Genomic DNA, 13,995 nt, shown 5'->3' with positions numbered 1-13,995 from the left:
TGTTAACGCTTGAAACTACACAGCCTTTAAAATGAACCAGAACATCTCTGTAAATTAGCAAGTTCTTCAGCCAGCTGAGTCTGCAAAAGTATAGTTAAAACAAATGCCTGCTCTCCATGGTCTGGCACATGAGGTCAGTCACGGTCTGACAACCTGGTGCAGTACAGGACACATACTGCCAGGATCTTATGGATCTTATGTGTTCACTAGCCCCATTTTGCAATACCCCCCCCCAAACAAACAAACAAAACACGGTTCTTAGTGAAAAAATTAGCACTTTCAAAACCATTAAACCATTACCCAGAATTCTTTCCTTAACAAATCCCATACCAGTATGGGTTCAGGTATGACGGAGATGCCCTAGCCCCTCATGCAAACCGAGATTGTGTTATACAGGGCAATGGGCAATGTTATCAGGAAACCTGACAAATCCATGCCTCCTTGTTCACTCTGTCCATGGGGTGGGCAGACAAGGGAACTGTTCTGGGGGAGTCTAGTCTCCAGAAAGTTGCTCTTCCCTTGGAACAGATTTTGACGTTCTCATGTCAAAATAATAAGTAAGCATAACAAAATTTGCAAACCATTACTCTATTTTCATTAAATATCTTTTCTATCTTAGTTTTCTATCTACTTGAACATAATCACTTCAGGGCATGGACTATCATTGTACAAAGAACATCCGTTCTTCAGATTGGTCCACAGGGATTTATCTCATTAAATTATAAAGAACAGCAATAATAGAATGTCTTCAAGCAAAAAAAATAACCCATGATACAGACCCATAAGACATTGGAGAGGTCTCTCAGGTTAAAGACATAGTGAAATTTAACAGCAGTTGGTGAGAAGTTTTGAATCACTGCCTTGTGAAGCCGTGTGGCTGCTTGTGTGATGGCTGGAATATTCTTCAGTACTGGTGGACTGAAAGCATGCTGTTGGAAGTGGAAAAAAACTAGCTTGCTATAGATGGTAGTCAGGGAATCTGAGGAAAGGAAGTTCAAAGCAAATACCACAAAATGTCATTGAAAATGAAAAGGGAAAAAGACAGAAAGATTCCTTATCACAAGACAGCAGATAAGAGTCAATAGAGTGTTAAATGACAATACAGCCTGGTGAAAACGCAGTTACCTGTGTGTCACAGGAAATACTTTATTTCTAGCCTCATCCTTGGTGCAGTTCCACAGCAGTTGCATGTCTGGCTCAGAGCCCCAAGGGCACATCTGCCAGGTGAATTTCATGAGCCTGCAATTGCTATAAAATTCAGTGGATTCTCAGTATCGTCATACACATGGCTTCTCTCTCTCTTTCTGTTTAGCTATAGGAAGAGCAGGATTTGAAACCTGTGCTAAACTACAGATATGTTTTCTCCTATCCCCATTAGTTTCCTACCTATTACAGTGATAGGGTAAATGATAATTATCTCATGTATTAAATAATAAATGCAGAATTGTTATGACACTTAAAATCATACCTGGAGCTTAGGGTGGATTGTGAAGCTCCCAGTAGTTGGATTCATACAGGCAATATATCGACAATTACAAACTTCTTTAATAGTTAGCTTCTGCCTATCATGTCTGAGAGAAAATGTAGCTCGATTAATGTTAGAGCCAAAATACTGTACATTTTTCAGGCTTACCCTCAGTAGAAGAACCAACATTACTGCCCTACGGGAAACTCTGGAATACAAATGGCCATGGAAGTATCAAATTAGGATGGTCATTTAAAAACTTTAAAAACAAAACCAAACAAGAAACTCCCCTTGCTCCCTCCCCCCCAGCTGCTAATGCAAAATATGGAAGTTCAAATCAGTTTGAGAGTGCAGCCATGGTAGATAACAATAGATAAAATTAACAGATTTCACTATGAAAAAAATGGCAGAGATCATCTTCACGTGAATGAAGAAAGTCTCTTAAAGCTGTGTAAAACAATTGGAACCAAGCACATTTCAGAGAAACCATTATACATTAAAAAAGGTAGGTTAAAAGATCATTCCTGTTCTGCTGTATAATACAATAAATACTATTTCTGGCTCTCCAAATGATACTGCATAGATCTAAGTAAATTTTAAAAATAAAAGTTGCCTACTTTTAAAATGGGTTTTCAGTATCAGGCTATTTTGAGTTCCAATTGCCCAAATCTGTTGACAGCCTTGTTTCTTTAGAAATCAGCATACAACTGAAGGAGGCCAAGGAGCTCGAACAAAAACAAGCAAACAACAACAACAAAAACAAACAAAAAACAATAAACAAACAAACAAAAAAAAACCCCAAACCCTACAGTAAGAGGAAAATTTGTAAGTAATGCAGGCTTTCCCTACTAAATCAATAAATCCTTCCCACAATTCCATATTTAAATGCATCTCTTTCTCAAAGAACTGCATTTTTTTTTCCTGTATGTGTACAACAAAACTCAATTAAATTCTGCTATATTTTAGAATTGTCAAATGGTTATGTCTAAAATTCTTAAGTGGCGAAGTCAACTCTTCCTCTAATTTGAATTGCTTTATAAAATATAGATTTTTAATTTTATGTTTTGTTTCAAAAGAAACAACTCAAAACAGGGAAGCCTGAATAGCTTTAGCAGGTAACCATTGAGAATAAAAGTTTGAAATTTTTTTGAGAAAAGAAAAAGATTACAGGCTCTAATAGCATATAACTCTGGCAAGAAAACAGAAAGGCACTACAACACACAAGCTTTGCACAGCACTAAATTAGACCCAGTTCATATCACTGAGCTGGAGATGCTTTAGATTTGAGCAGTTGCTTCCTTTTTTCTCTTTATGCCTTGTTCCGTAATAAAATATTCAGCTGAAACCTGTTATTGTTCTTTCACGAGATGAAATATTGCCTAATAAAATGCTTATACAATTCAATCGAACACACATTAAAAGATCAAGAACTGTATGGAAGCTATTGGTCGCAGTTGGTCACAACCCTACTGAGATCACAGAATCACAAAATCATTAAAGTTGGAAAAGACCTCCAAGATCATCTGGTCCAACCATCCTCCTTACAGGACCTGTGACAGTGAAAAGAGTGCTCTATGAAACAAAAATGTATGGGTATTTTAAGGATGGTGTATATGTGTGTGTGAGACCAACCTGAACATGTCAAAGAACAACACAGAGCAGATACGCTCAGCCTCGTAATACTGACGTATCGTCGTTTGTAAGCGTATAGCCTGCCCCTCTGTCCACCTCCTTTTGACATTACACTGACATATCTGTATGTAACTCTTTTTTTTTTATTGTTGATCACTTCTGTCCTTTACTCAACAGACAACATTTTCTTTACATGTGGCATGAAGAAAACATAGAACATAAGTGACATGCTTGTACAGTAAAAAGAAGAAGCCAATTGTATTTATAACAGCAACTGTAAATATTTATATGACACAGATCCTGTATCAGAACAAAATCAAAAATTAATTGGTTGATTTTAAATTGAAAACTTCCTCTTTTCACAGTATCTGGGAACAGGTTACTAATATATTAATATATTTTAATTTCCAAATGATTTTGTTTTGGCAGTTGTTGGTTTGCTTTTTTTTTTTTTTGATAGTGGGGGGAGTAGCCTTAATTGTCCAAATCAACTTCAGCATGCTTTTTTTGTGTATGTTTTTCTTCTCATTACAGAGAAAGAGCAATTGTTCCTTTGAACCAGTACTGTAAAGTTTCTGCAGATTTTGCCTGCTGTCTTTACAGGGTGATGAAGAGATAGATGGTATTATAAGATGAGCATTTGTCAACCTGTAGTTTAGGGAATCAGGTTCTATACCTCAAAGATGCATGTTCTCATCACATCCATCCACGGGATGCTCCACCAAAGCTGAAGAATACTTTCCTTCCAAGATTATCTACAGCCTCTCCACTTTCTGCTTCTCTTTTCTAAAACTGTTTAAAACTCCAGGGAGAGTATGCTTTTTGTTGTTGTTTTTGAAGTAATTCTTCAAGTTTTTCATTTCTATGTGGTTTAGGGAGCCTATCATGGACCACAATATTGAAAGTTATCCTATAATTTTTGTAAGAAGTAAATGCTCTCCAGTGTTCATAATCTATATGCTGCTGAATCAATACATGAGGTATAGACCATATCTATCCACTTTAGGCATATTCAAATCATCCATAAAATAGATAAGTTTATTTCCTACTGGGCCACAGTTACAACCGGATTTTTCCTACATTTTTTTTTTCAAGCATCTCTGAAAGATCACGCAGCATACATAAAAATGATTACCATATTAAGCAATGATGAAACTAAACAAACCAAGAAATCAAAATCATTCTAGCTAAGATTTATGAAATATTTCCACCACCTATGAGGGTTTTCAAACTATCAAAGTCCTTAGGAATCAATGATATTCACAAAATGCCTTTAAAAATATCAGACTATTCTTCTGAATTCCAGAAAATTCTTGTTTGATTTAGTTTGACTACTTCATGGCTTTTGAAAATCTCACCACATATCTGTATCCTTTGGAACTGAGATGTTTTTGCATGTAAAATCCCCAGGGATTTGACATTCAACAATTTTATCACTGAAGTAGTTTATTTTCTTCTTCTCCTGAGAAGGATTAATGAGAACTTTAATATACCTAAAGGTATAAAAATACAAATGATAACTATCATTTAATCACTAAGGAATATTAAGCTGATTATATAAAATTTCAGCCTGTTCCCCAGAGGTGCTTACATAAGGTTGAATGCAGACCATCAGATAAACTTACTACAACAGTGAGCAAATTAATTCAAATAATTTCACGTATTCGTTACACCTGTAAAATCCTATGACATGAATTTGAGGCTTATACAGATTTTAGCCAGCTGCATGTCTTTCCTTACAGACATAAGAGGAAGAATAACTAGAGAAAGCTGATAAGATATCTTGAAAATATAAGAGAAAACTACTTTTATTAGGCATTATTAAAATATTGAATTTTAGTACAATGTGATCCTCATTTTTTGTCACTTAGTGAAGTATTCCACAGGATTCAACCTTCATGTAAATATGACTTCCAACCACACAAGCAAATCTTGCTTTTATTTTGTGCATGGAAATAGGATCCTGTGGAAATCACTAGGAATTTATTAGAACAGGGCTGGAATCAAAACATCTCATTTCCCTTCTTATGTCATTAATTTTTGTTATTTAAATGATCATATAAATGTTCTGCAGAAAATGAAATCACAGGAATAGGTGGACTTCAAGGTAAACTTCTCAGCATGTTCTAGTGAAAATGGCTAATGTATTTGGTTAGCAGCCTAATTTTGGAACCATTCTTGGTTTCATTCTTAGCAGGGATTTGAAGCAAAGGTGTTTATGAAACTTTAATGAAGAATTATTTCCATGTATACTAAGTAGAATAGATTATGCATTTAAATAGATTATGCATTCAGTATATCCTAACATTGTGGACAACAGACTTTTTTTTTTTTTTTTTTAAACGCATTATAGTAGGTTATATGTTAAAATCTTTTTGGCTAGATAGGAAAAGTGAAAAGTAAACATACATTTTTAAGCTTGTCTTGATTATTTTCTTAACAACAGGGCAATGCAATCAAGAGATCTTGTAGGAAATGAAAGCAGCACTTGTGTAGTGACATATAAATGCTTTATGTCATAACTCTACTGTAGTTCTGACTTGTCACAGACTTTTTCGTTTCATGGCAAAGCAGTATGAACAAACATATCACTGCAAACAGCTTCCATTAGAACAAAAGGGGCATTGTGTTGTCATCTCAGATTCTTTAAACAGTGATATAAATTCTTTGCATACCTCAACAGTGAGTTTGTCATGCCACTTCAAGAAAGGTAGCAAATGCTTTCAAATACATTTCTGTCTAGCCGCAGTCAGCTAAAAGAATGGTTACTGACTGTGGAGAACAAAAGCAAGCATATGAAGAGTGAAGGTGCACTGGAGGACAAGACAAAAATGAAGAATCTTAGTGTATTTGCAGCTGGATGATCAAATTTGGGGAAAAAAATAAGCTGTATGTACTTATCCTAATTTTCTACCACAAAAGGGGAAAAAATGCAGAAACTATGTGCATATGAAAGGTCTAAAGTATCTTAATTGCCTTAATATCTTAGGAAAAAAGATTATTTTCTTCATTTAGAAGAGGTACATATATACCTGTACTTTTAAACCCATAATTAGGAACACTTCTTCTTGATCCTTAAACTTTCTCAAATTTTAGTGTCCACAATTGTAACCTATTGATCCCATTATATTTTTTCAAATACTGTATTATTACAGTACAATAAGGAAATATATTTCACTAAACCCCATTGTACTTAAATGTTTATGCAAATTTCCCTGTGGCACCGTTCCAGACTTTAGTACTACTGACGATCCCAAACTTAATGTACCGATATTAGTTTGCATTAGAAACTGCCATCATCAAGTAACATTTTGAAATTTTCTGATTTTCTAGAGGGAGAGCGGATGAGTCATATGCCTTGGGGAATGCTAAATAAAACCCGGCACTTCATGCTAATCTCACCCACTCTAGCAGATAGCTCAAAAGAAGTTAAGCAGATAGAGATAAGATGGGAGCTAGCAGAAAATACTGCAAATTAAAAGTGATATGATATGTAAGAAAAATCTTTTAAACTCTAAACTCTGGAAGGAACATGGCAATGTGAAGAATAGCTGTACTTCAACAAGTTCAGCTTTTAAGCTCTTGTTTTTGAGCTGAGACTTAATTGCTCATTTGTGTAATTTGATGTGGATGCCTCTTCCCATTTAAACAACAACCTGATTGTTCCAAACAATTTCTTGGAGAGGTAGCCAAAAATATATAAGGCAGGCTTCAAAATATATCACTTGAATTCATTGTATGGGAAGAAGCATTGGTATCCACAAACACAAAAATAACATAAGAGGCAGTCATTCTGAGCGATACATGACAGTACAAAATTATATTGTTACAACTCACCAGAAGGATGTTGTAAACACAATGGAAAGCAAACACAATATAGTTGGTCTGCATTGTCAAGCAGTTCTTCACCCACAGCTAGGAACTTGCTCAGACTTGCTAGAAGAGCACTTGAAAAGAGGGACTTGGCTGAAGAACAGTGGAGAGAAAGAAAAGCTGCAGATAGAGTCCATTTCTTTGTTAGTCTGTTAAAAGGAGCAGCAGATGTTTTACAGTATCAACTTAAAATCCGAAGGAATAATACTAACATTTCATAGCAAATCCTTAAGCCTTCATAAACTCCCAAGTTTTAGACCATAGTACAGTTAGTGGGTGCTGCTATACACTTGCATAGAAAGCCCCTGTGATGCTGCATTCACCTATTTGGTTTATTTAAGAAATTTCCTGCACAAAGAATATATAACCTTTGGCATCAATTGCCAATTTTTTAATCAGCTTCCTTTTGCAATGGGAAGTGTTATGCCCTTGTGCTCTAGTGCCTTGGCCATGGTTGCTGCCGGAATGGCAATCATTAGCTAAACAATCCTTACCAAAACAGGAATATCTGAAAACTTTCTAAGGCTGTTTCTCCATTAAAGAAGTTTTGACAGTTTATATTCACTTATGATCTCTCTCTGAGGCACATCAGATTTCTTCAGATCTCTCCATTTTGGGGGTAGAAAGGTTAAGTTGTGTTAATGTAGGATTACAATTTAGTATGAACTTGGAAACGCTTCAAAGAATGAACTAAGTTACAAAGTAAACTGAAAGCAGTGTTTGCTTATCCAACCTGAATATAGAAGTAATCAACAGAAGGCAGGAATGAAAAAGCAGGGTAAAAAGTTATTCAGTAGACATTTGTGGATTTAATACTTTTTAAGCCTAGTGACAATCTGATTCACTAGCAGTAATGCATGAAAGAGACAGGAACTGAGAAATTTTCAACTGGGTATACAGGTAGGAAGGCCATGGCCATTCAATTCTTTGCTGCCCTCTGCAATCCACCATCCTGAAAAACAGCTGTATTCAATAATAACAACTCTACAAAACTTTTCACCTTTGAGGGAAGATAAGATTCTTGCATCTGCATGGAACTTACTTTGTAGCATTGCTGATGGTGTATAGCAGTTGAGAGGAATGTTAGCCTTGCTGATCTCTCCAAAGACTATTGCCTACAAACAGTTTGTCCAACTCCAGGATTTCCAACAAGCAGGACTGGTTTGCCTGTTAAAAGTATATCAATAAAACATTTGAGAGGTGCCACCTCAGCTGTGAGAACAAAAATTAGCTGAAATTGAAAAGGAAAAAAGAAAAACACTTGCGCAACGCAGTTTAGTTTTAAAAGCCAACTTTGATTTCTGTTTTTCTCCATATATGCCTAGGACTGAACTCTAAAAGCAATGAAATGGGATACACTGTTCTTTCATTTGAAAACATAATTGCTGGAACAGAATGTTCTACTGGATTATTTCTTTTGTTCATAGTATTTCTACCTGAAAATTTGTACTCAATTTTTTGTAGTAGGAAAATTTTGAAATCAGGTTTTAACTGAAATGTGTCAATTCCTTCTCAACTTTTACGGAGTTCTGGTGTCTCAAAAACTGGTAAGAGAAACAAAAGGTTGGTGCAACAGGCATTTTGTTTAATTTTTCAATTAATATTTCATTTACTTTTAGGTCTGGCATTCAGCATACCTAAAACTCTTTCAGCAAGCAGTTGGCAACAGTTTAACTTTACTTACTTACTCTGAGCACCTAAAACCTTCACTGCCTTATACAGCTTTCTTTTCCAAGCTCTATATTTTCCTACCAAATATTATACTACAACAAAAAATCTTATTTCAGGATAGCTGATAATGCATAACATGTGATCAGCAGCTCTATGTTTCTATATCCATCAACTTTTAATCCCCCCAAGGAAAATTCCTACTTATCTAAGCATTTAAAAAGACCTAAAAAATAATGTAATCAAAACACTGTAAAGCACTTGAGAATACTGTATGTGAATCATACTGAAAAAAGAGCAAAACTAACTAAATGCCCCCATGAGGCAATTAAATGTTTACTAATAGTTCATGCTTTCTAATTCTCCACTCACAAGTATGTGCCATACTTCAGTACTGAGTCTCTAAGCTTCACCTCACATACCTATCTTATTTATAGTAATTTTAAATAATAATAATAAATATATAAATAAAGGTTTATTTTATTCTGCATAGGGCCACGTGCTCAATGGATGTTTCAAAAATACTGTTTTCAGAAATGGATGTTTTCAGAAATATTGTTCCTTAAAAAATAAATAGCTTTAATCCTAATGCCTACATGTACCATAATATTTTCAGGAATACGAGCAACAGTTTTAGAGTTTGTTTTGAGTTGTTCCAAGTAAGGAGGCACATATTTACCAAAGAGAACAGTCCTGTTAGCCTTTTTGGATTGGTGTATCCTTTATTCTATCCAGCTGGCAACATACTTTCAAAACAAACAAACAAAAGGTTGTTTTCCAATTTAATGAGGGAGAATTTGAAAAACAAAATTTCTTCCCTCTGGATTTGAAATGTAAATTGATTTGTTGAATTTTGAAAACTGTATGTAACCACCTTTAACTGAATGCACACCCAGTGCAGTACTTTGTGACACATAGGTGTCACCAGTCTTACAATATTTTTATTTGTTCATGTGAATGTCATCGTCCTACTGTATTTCTGAGAGCTGCTTTGACAGCTGAGTATACTGACATATAGTTATACCCATTTTCCTTGACTATATCCTTTATTCTAGGGAGGGCAGGGAGAAGGAACCAGATGATGGTTTGCTCCTGCTTTCAGAGGGCCAGACAACAAAAAGCAGGTGGGACCAAGGATTCCATATTTTTTTCTGTGGTTTTAGAAAAAAATGCTTAAAATACCAGTGTGTAAGTAGTACCCAAGACCAATGATTATGTGACACCCAAATTCAACGTGACTGGCACTGCAGACATCTACAGTTGTATGTATAAAACCCAGGCTATCTGAAAAGTCTGGCTGAGTACAGTTGGAGACAATTATAATAAAAATGTAACTCTTCTCATCTGCTAGTTCCTATCACAACCAAAGGCCTAAAAGTCCTTTTCGTTATGCTAACTATAACATATGTTTCGGGTTAGCAGCCACATGCCTTACTGTCTCTATTCGAAAGGATTAGGCAATTTTATCCCCTACTTGTGCTCACAAAGTGTTAGTCAAACACTGCCTAAACCAATTATTTACTCATTCACAGCTATTCTGCTTGAACAGTTTGTTGCCTACTGTTTCCATCTCTACATTCCTGTTTGCTGTGAGAGATCATATTGCCTCTCCATGTCCATACTAGTCTTCTGATCCTGACCCCCTAGGTGGGCAGCTTGAAGCAACTCAAGCTGTTTAATTAAATTCTCCTACTGACAAGACTTCTCTGGGAAACATGTGCACTGAAGGCTTTTCCAGTTGTCCTGACACACTACTCTAAGAATGGATAGCTAGAACTAAAATTGATGATATGTTGATGACGTATTGGAGTGCTGAAAAATCAATTTTTGTCATGAAACTGCAGTAATGCTGCTTGAAAATAAAAACACTGATTGAAAATATTCAACTCCCTTTTTACTAAAATTTGTACAACTGTTTTGGTTTAGCTCAACAAAAGACAAAAGGAAAAGATCACACTGTACTGCTTAAATTAATGTATTGTGTTTTTAGCAACTAAATTCCCTTTTATACATGGAGACCCATGTTCTTTAAAAAAATTGTTGTTGTGATTAATTTGAATAAAACACACATATAAAAAGTCAAAAGAGGAGTACTGCAATCAAAAGGGGTAGGAGGTAAAGAAAACCAAGATGATGTAAACCATAATGTCCTTAACAGTATCAACGATTGCAACTATTATTAAAAGGGACAGGAAACACTAGCCAATTTATTTACTTATTGAGCACTCTGGATAAGAGGGAAAAATAAAACACTTAACTTATGCTGAAATCTTCCAAACTGTATTTAACAATTTACATAACCCTTCAACTAATTCATCCCCCTATTATCATAGTAAAATAATAATGTCTACTCCTATTAATCTTCAGGATGTATCTTAAAAATGTTAACTAATGTCATCAGATACTCACGGATTCCAGCTCAGGTCCTGTGTGTTCAGACAGAGGAGGCCAGCTCTGGATCCTGTAGCTGTGGCTGCAGCTTTTAAATGGTGCACCTCAAACAGTAGCTACATTGATGGAGTCACCAGCACACGTTCTTTGCTTGTAAGGGTCAGAACCTGGAAAGAATCAGTACATCTCAAATGCAGCTAAATAAAGTTTGTTCAAACATGGCTATGGTTTTTGCTTCAGAAACACAGAGGAGGACAAGTTCAAAAGGTTTTACTTGATCTTGTGTTTTTCCACAGTTTAATCCATTCAAAAGAAGATTAGCCTGCTTCACCAATGAGAGTACTCCTGAAGGCCGCTAAAAGCAGGAGAAGCTAAATCTTTCTCAATGTCAATAGAAAGAAACAGAAAATGATTAAGAGGAGGAGCCTAAATTTGGGTGCTCCAAAACTTCCCTTGGGAATGACACTTTCTGTTCATTAGCTAAAGTCAGGCTATGCAGATAGCCCCAGACAGGCACCTTTCAGAGTAACCTGAGAAGGTCACCACACGGAGATGGGCTTAAGTTCTTAAAAGAGGAAAACTTAATAGAATGGACCAAACTACAATCATCATTCGAAAGTTACATTTAGATTTTAGATTTGGATTTAATTACATTGCAGCATTTTGACCATACAACAAAATTGGTTTCACTGTGTAATTAATGAGAAGAGAATAAAAAGTCTAGATACTACTGTTAGTTCTTAAACTGACTTAGATTTCCTAATGCTAGCCTTCCTTGCTACAATGATGTGAGGACTTAATCCATGAAATCTTCCATCTGTTTTACTGGAAGGTTTCCCAAATGCTGGTTTCAATAAACTTATGATTGACAACTTGAATTACATCAATTTATACACTAGGAGGCACAATGAGCCTTACAGTATATGTAGGAAACTTGAAGACTTTTTGTTGTACATAGAGGCAAGCAATGTATTACTCAGATGCTGAAGCATCACTTAGTAACAGTGAAAACCAAAAGAAATGAAAGGAATGGAAAAAAAAACTGTCTTCAGAAAAATAAAGAAAGGGGAAAACAGATAGAGAAGAATCTAGTGCACTTGCTTCCCAATTGCTCACCTTGTTATCATCTATAACAGTATTGAGTGACTCAATCCCCATGGAATTAACATCCCCATCCAAAACTAACCATTTTGACCCCTCATGGTTAATATTAGTTTGCTCTCTCAGAAGAAAAGACAGCAGAATATAATTTCCACTGTAAATTGTATTTCAACAAAATCTCATCACTTTAGTGCTTGAATAATAGCTCCGTACAGCAATTAGAACTTCAGGATTCCTAATGCATCACTGAAACAAGAAGTTTATGTAGCATAAGAAAACCATGCTTTGCTTAGTAAATGGTTATTCATAGTAAAATAAAAAATATTTTCAGTGAACTCTTGATACAGCAGAATAACTGCATTTTTGTTGTGGTTTAACCCAGCCAGCAGCTAAACACCACACAGCCGTTCACTCACCCTCCCCCCTCCCTCTCTGGGATGGGGGAGAGAAACGGGAAAGTGAAGCCTGTGAGTTGAGATAAAGACAGTTTATTAAGACAGGAAAATAATAATAATGATAATAGTTCTACTAATAATAATGTGTACGAAACAAGTGATGCACAATGCAATTGCTCACCACTCGCTGACCGATGCCCAGCCTATCCCTGAGCAGCTGGCTCTCCACCCCAACTAGCCACCCCTATATATTTTTTTAGCGTGACGTTAGATGGTATGGAATACCCCTTTGGCCAGTTTGGGTCAGCTGTCCTGGGTCTGTCCCCTCCCAGCTCCTGCTGCACCCCCAGCCTGCCCGCTGGCAGGACAGAGCGAGAAGCCGAAAAGTCCTTGGCCTGGTGTAAACACTGCTCTGCAACAATTAAAACATCAGGGTGTTATTAACACTCTTCTCATCCTAGTCCAAAACATAGCACCCTACCAGGTACTAGGAGGAAAATTAACTCTAACCTAACTGAAACCAGGACAATTTTATATAATAAGGACCTATCTCTGTTTTGGCTACAGAAGAGTATGTCATTAGTCTTAACAATATTGGTGAGATACAGAAGGCTTCATGGGTCTGGAGAGAAAATAACCCGCCCTCTTTGGCAGCTGAATCAGCATCATTCAGTTTAGTACTTTTCTGTCTACTAGCATCCTGTCCTGCCTCCAGTCTTTCCACAATTACCAGTGCTCTGCATTCACATCATATTGCATTAAAACACAGAAAAAAAGCCAACACAATAATTCAGTCTCTAACACCTTCTTGAATTCTGGCATTGCCTATTTTTGATAGAGAACTATGTTTCTAGGAACAGGTCCTAATAAGTAGGACATGTGCCATTTGCCCAGGGAGGTTGTGGAGTCTCCTTCTCTGGAGATATTCAAGGCCTGTTTGGACACCTATCTGGGCAGCCTGCTCTAAGGAACCTGCTTTGGCAGCGGGGTTGGACCCGATGATCTTTCGAGGTCCCTTCCAACCCCTTCAATTCTGTGATCTTTTTGCTCTTGTGTTGCACTGTGTATAAAACCAAACAGTTCATCAGTTGTCAGAGCTTTTGGGTTGAGGCCATTCCAAATGGACTTTTGTTGCATGTTCAAGTAGGTGTAATGCAGTTTTCAGCACCTAAAGGGGATGGAGAGGCTGTGCATTAGTGTCAATTTTGACACAGTAGGAATTTTTGCATTCCTTTCTAAACTGGGTATCTGATTGCAAATGCCTACACTCAGTCAACTGTTCACCTTCATTTACTCATGCCTCTGTGCTAGTTTAGCCCCAAATTTCTATTAAGCCTAATGACATTAAACCTAATTTCCATTAAGTCTAAACATGTAGATGTAGAACTTAGTAGCATGGTTTAGTGGTGGACTTGTCAGTACTAGATTAAAAGGTTGAACCAGGTGATTTCAGAAGTCTTTTCCAACCAG

General features: G+C 36.3%; 1 protein-coding gene across 1 annotated transcript in view; it reads right to left on the bottom strand.

The window, feature by feature from the left end:
* The window catches only part of DNAH11 (dynein axonemal heavy chain 11), a 139,000-nt gene that overhangs the window by 79,225 nt on the left and 45,780 nt on the right, over positions 1–13,995 (bottom strand). Inside the window, exons 15-21 of the mRNA XM_080577863.1 lie at positions 11,048–11,196; positions 8,013–8,137; positions 6,935–7,063; positions 5,773–5,869; positions 4,362–4,590; positions 1,469–1,571; positions 780–979 (exon numbers count right to left, since the gene is read on the bottom strand). The gene's annotated coding sequence lies outside the window, so the exon portion shown is untranslated. The remainder of the gene's footprint in view (positions 1–779; positions 980–1,468; positions 1,572–4,361; positions 4,591–5,772; positions 5,870–6,934; positions 7,064–8,012; positions 8,138–11,047; positions 11,197–13,995) is intronic.

This window comes from Anser brachyrhynchus (assembly GCF_964034855.1).
Source record: "Anser brachyrhynchus genome assembly, chromosome: 2".
NCBI classification, from domain to species: domain Eukaryota; kingdom Metazoa; phylum Chordata; class Aves; order Anseriformes; family Anatidae; genus Anser; species Anser brachyrhynchus.
The sequence above is the reverse complement of the archived record's forward strand: the minus strand, read 5'-3'. Positions and strand labels throughout refer to the sequence as shown.